We start from the raw sequence: 6,000 nt of genomic DNA on the forward strand, positions 1-6,000 counted from the left end.
ACAAGGACTGACATTACAGAAGGATGACATAAAAAAGTCTGTTTACTCACCGAAATAAAGACACTGTGTATAAAGCTTCGGGACTACCTTATTATAGATATAGGCTGTTATTTACTGTGTGGCCCAAGTAAACAGTAGTCCTATGGTAGCAATTAAAATATGCACTGTGTTTTGATCTTTTTAACAGTATATTTTAATTATACAACAAAAATCTATGACAATGCAGAGACACACAGCTTCTAAGTTTTTTTGCCATTAGAAATCCCTTTACCTTAACCCCTTGGAGACACAGTCAGTTTTGGCCCAGTGGACACAGCCTATTTTTTCAAATCTAGTAAAATAGGAAAAAATGTATGGATATACAGGGGAGCGCTACTAATAAGTAAACGGGTAACAGTGGTAAATTCCTTGATTTATTAAATATAGGCAACGCGTTTCAACACAGGACATGTGTCTTCGTCAGGCCAAGGAAGAACAAATAGTGCAAAGAGACATCTTAAATAATAAGCCAAACATGATTAAAAAATCCACAGCAGCCTGAAAAAACCGCGAAAGCAAAGCTCATGGAGAGAGCTGTCAGTGACGTCATATAAACAGATGTTAAATGCGGGACTCGCAATCCAGCCAAAAAACAACAAACAACATCACTAAGTGATCCTGCAATTAATACTGCATCATTTTGTTGATGCATGTAAAATGTCAGAACAAAGTCAAAATAAAAACGGGATACGCAATATTACATTATGCGCTGTGAAAATAAAAAAGCAGAGGAACACATTTAAAAGACAGCAGGAGAAACAATAAAGAGTTAAAATAACTCCGTAATATCTACGTGTGTCCTGGCTGAGTCCACAGGAGAAGCGCAGGCAGTGGAGGAATAAATCAAGCTGTTAGCGAACGGCACGAAAGAGTTCCATGTAGTTATGGCAACGGAGCAGAGACGGAGGCCGCAGAGGGCCAAAAAGAAAAAAAGAGCAAAACGAGGTAAACAGAACAAGATCTCCAGAGGGAGAAAAGAGTTGGAGGGACGGGAAAAGGATGGGTGAGTGAGCAAGGACATATAGGGGAGTTACAGATACCATGTAAATAGATAAGAGCACATATTAAAAAAGGATTAAATAGTTGAATAAAACAGTCGCAAGGATATTGTAAAAGGCTGATAAGTTATAAAATATGGCAAAATAAATTAAATACAATTTAGGAATGAAACACAGAATGAAAAAAAAAACAAAAAAAACACAAAAAAAACAAAACAAAAACAAACATTTCGTTCAATTAATGAATAAAATAAATGTGCAATTAATAAATAAAAATAATAAATTGATGATAATAATAATAATGCATTGATAATACATAGTTCATAAATATTACAAAAAATGCCAAAAAATTACATAGGGAAGTAAAAATACTTCAACATATGTAAACAGAACAATATGATGTGTAGTGGGTTTAATCCAGTGAGGATTCCGATAAATCATTGAGGCCACTGGGTTGTAAACAGGAGAGCTTGAATATCCAGAAATTTTCTCTCTGTTTCAATCTAGTAAATCTATCGCCATATGAGGGGGGGATATATTCTATTGGGGTGACTAGGATATTGCTGAAATCACTATTGTGCACTGTGATGTAGTGACGAGACAAACTATGTTTCATAAATCCAATTTTCACATTAGATCTATGTTTATTGATCCTACATCTTAGTTGTTGTGTGGTTCTTCCCACATATTGAAGATTACAAGGACATTTTAGCAAGTATATTACAAAATTATTGCTACAGTTGATGAATGATTTTATTGGGAAGGATTCACTAGTTGTGGAGGACATAAAGGTTTTGCAACCATGTGTGATATTGGTGCAACACATGCACCTCAGGTGTCCACAGCGGAAAGAGCCACTGATAGGAGGAAGTGTATTGTGTGTTTTCAAGCCTATATTCCTCAATCTACTGGGTGCTAAAAGGTTGCGTAATGTTTGGGACCTTCTGAACGTGATTGAGGGTTTGTCAGGGAGAATACCTTTCAGATATGGGTCGCTTTTCAGAATATGCCAGTGTTTTTTAATAATGTTCAAACATGCTTTGCTTCCGGAATTGTATGTAGTAATAAAATTGTACCCAAATTGGTTGGAATCGTCACTTTTCTTATTTTTTATTATTCTATTAGGGGGTATAATACATGAGTCTTGTGTGAGTTTGGATGCTTTATGCATTGCACCTTTTATTAGACTGTGCGGAAAATGTTTCTCCTTAAAACGTTTTTTTAAAATAGTGCATTCTGAGTGAAATTGCTTATTGCTAGAGCAATTCTTTCTAATGCGCCTAAATTGCCCAAATGGTATGTTACGGAGCCAGGAGGGATGGTGCGCACTTTTGAAGTCTAAATAGCTGTTGACGTCAACAGTTTTAAAATGTGTATTAGTGGTAAAAAGACTCTTATCATCTTTGTTGATGACAAGATCTAAAAAATCAATTGAAGAGGAGGAATATTTGTGGGTAAAAGTCAGACCAAAGTCATTAGTATTTAGAAAATTGATGAAAGATATTGCCTCTGTTTCATTCCCTTTCCAAATAAAAAACAGATCATCAATATATCGTCTGTACAATACAATGTTGTCCCTAAAAGAATGGTTATCAAAAATAAAGAGATCCTCAAAAGTGCCCATAAAAAGGTTTGCATATGAAGGGGCAAATCTAGAACCCATTGCACATCCCCTTCTTTGTCTAAAACATTGTTCGTTAAAAGTAAAAATATTGTGTTCTAGAATAAAAGCTATGCACTCTAAAAGAAAAAAGGACTGAGAACGAGGTACATGACTATCGGATGTTAAAAAGGACTCCATAGATAATAAACCCTTGTCATGAGGGATATTGGTATATAGGGCCGATACATCCGCTGTCAGGAAATTAAGACCAAGAGAACCATGTAATTTATTTAGATCACCAAGGTCCCTAATGAGTTGCGTGGAATCCTTGAGGTATGATGGAAGTTTAACTACCAGAGGCTGGAGGTGAAGATCAATAAAATGGGACAAGTTGCTCGTAAGAGAGCCCATACCGGAAATAATGGGGCGTCCTGGGGGGTTGGTGATAGATTTGTGGACTTTAGGGAGGTGATACATGAAAGGTAGATTAGGGTGGTTTATGTTTAAAAAATTAAATTCTTTTTTGGATAGAAGTCCATCACTAAAACCTCGTCCAATTAATGCTTTGTATTTAAAAGTATAGGACGTAAGGGGGTTATTCGGCAATTTTTCATAGAAGGTAGTGTCTGATAGTAATCTGAGAGCCTCATCTGTATAATCTTTACGATTCTGCACCACTATCCCTCCCCCTTTGTCAGCTGAGCGGATTACAATAGCTTCATTGTTAGATAATGTTTTCAAAGCTTGCCTTTCTGATTTGGTGAGATTATCCATCAGACACTACCTTCTATGAAAAATTGCCGAATAACCCCCTTACGTCCTATACTTTTAAATACAAAGCATTAATTGGACGAGGTTTTAGTGATGGACTTCTATCCAAAAAAGAATTTAATTTTTTAAACATAAACCACCCTAATCTACCTTTCATGTATCACCTCCCTAAAGTCCACAAATCTATCACCAACCCCCCAGGACGCCCCATTATTTCCGGTATGGGCTCTCTTACGAGCAACTTGTCCCATTTTATTGATCTTCACCTCCAGCCTCTGGTAGTTAAACTTCCATCATACCTCAAGGATTCCACGCAACTCATTAGGGACCTTGGTGATCTAAATAAATTACATGGTTCTCTTGGTCTTAATTTCCTGACAGCGGATGTATCGGCCCTATATACCAATATCCCTCATGACAAGGGTTTATTATCTATGGAGTCCTTTTTAACATCCGATAGTCATGTACCTCGTTCTCAGTCCTTTTTTCTTTTAGAGTGCATAGCTTTTATTCTAGAACACAATATTTTTACTTTTAACGAACAATGTTTTAGACAAAGAAGGGGATGTGCAATGGGTTCTAGATTTGCCCCTTCATATGCAAACCTTTTTATGGGCACTTTTGAGGATCTCTTTATTTTTGATAACCATTCTTTTAGGGACAACATTGTATTGTACAGACGATATATTGATGATCTGTTTTTTATTTGGAAAGGGAATGAAACAGAGGCAATATCTTTCATCAATTTTCTAAATACTAATGACTTTGGTCTGACTTTTACCCACAAATATTCCTCCTCTTCAATTGATTTTTTAGATCTTGTCATCAACAAAGATGATAAGAGTCTTTTTACCACTAATACACATTTTAAAACTGTTGACGTCAACAGCTATTTAGACTTCAAAAGTGCGCACCATCCCTCCTGGCTCCGTAACATACCATTTGGGCAATTTAGGCGCATTAGAAAGAATTGCTCTAGCAATAAGCAATTTCACTCAGAATGCACTATTTTAAAAAAACGTTTTAAGGAGAAACATTTTCCGCACAGTCTAATAAAAGGTGCAATGCATAAAGCATCCAAACTCACACAAGACTCATGTATTATACCCCCTAATAGAATAATAAAAAATAAGAAAAGTGACGATTCCAACCAATTTGGGTACAATTTTATTACTACATACAATTCCGGAAGCAAAGCATGTTTGAACATTATTAAAAAACACTGGCATATTCTGAAAAGCGACCCATATCTGAAAGGTATTCTCCCTGACAAACCCTCAATCACGTTCAGAAGGTCCCAAACATTACGCAACCTTTTAGCACCCAGTAGATTGAGGAATATAGGCTTGAAAACACACAATACACTTCCTCCTATCAGTGGCTCTTTCCGCTGTGGACACCTGAGGTGCATGTGTTGCACCAATATCACACATGGTTGCAAAACCTTTATGTCCTCCACAACTAGTGAATCCTTCCCAATAAAATCATTCATCAACTGTAGCAATAATTTTGTAATATACTTGCTAAAATGTCCTTGTAATCTTCAATATGTGGGAAGAACCACACAACAACTAAGATGTAGGATCAATAAACATAGATCTAATGTGAAAATTGGATTTATGAAACATAGTTTGTCTCGTCACTACATCACAGTGCACAATAGTGATTTCAGCAATATCCTAGTCACCCCAATAGAATATATCCCCCCCTCATATGGCGATAGATTTACTAGATTGAAACAGAGAGAAAATTTCTGGATATTCAAGCTCTCCTGTTTACAACCCAGTGGCCTCAATGATTTATCGGAATCCTCACTGGATTAAACCCACTACACATCATATTGTTCTGTTTACATATGTTGAAGTATTTTTACTTCCCTATGTAATTTTTTGGCATTTTTTGTAATATTTATGAACTATGTATTATCAATGCATTATTATTATTATCATCAATTTATTATTTTTATTTATTAATTGCACATTTATTTTATTCATTAATTGAACGAAATGTTTGTTTTTGTTTTGTTTTTTTTGTGTTTTTTTTGTTTTTTTTTTCATTCTGTGTTTCATTCCTAAATTGTATTTAATTTATTTTGCCATATTTTATAACTTATCAGCCTTTTACAATATCCTTGCGACTGTTTTATTCAACTATTTAATCCTTTTTTTATATGTGCTCTTATCTATTTACATGGTATCTGTAACTCCCCTATATGTCCTTGCTCACTCACCCATCCTTTTCCCGTCCCTCCAACTCTTTTCTCCCTCTGGAGATCTTGTTCTGTTTACCTCGTTTTGCTCTTTTTCTCTTTTTGGCCCTCTGCGGCCTCCGTCTCTGCTCCGTTGCCATAACTACATGGAACTCTTTCGTGCCGTTCGCTAACAGCTTGATTTATTCCTCCACTGCCTGCGCTTCTCCTGTGGACTCAGCCAGGACACACGTAGATATTACGGAGTTATTTTAACTCTTTATTGTTTCTCCTGCTGTCTTTTAAATGTGTTCCTCTGCTTTTTTATTTTCACAGCGCATAATGTAATATTGCGTATCCCGTTTTTATTTTGACTTTGTTCTGACATTTTACATGCATCA

The sequence above is a fragment of the Rhinoderma darwinii genome, chromosome 2 (assembly GCF_050947455.1).
Source record: "Rhinoderma darwinii isolate aRhiDar2 chromosome 2, aRhiDar2.hap1, whole genome shotgun sequence".
Taxonomy (NCBI): Eukaryota; Metazoa; Chordata; class Amphibia; order Anura; family Rhinodermatidae; genus Rhinoderma; species Rhinoderma darwinii.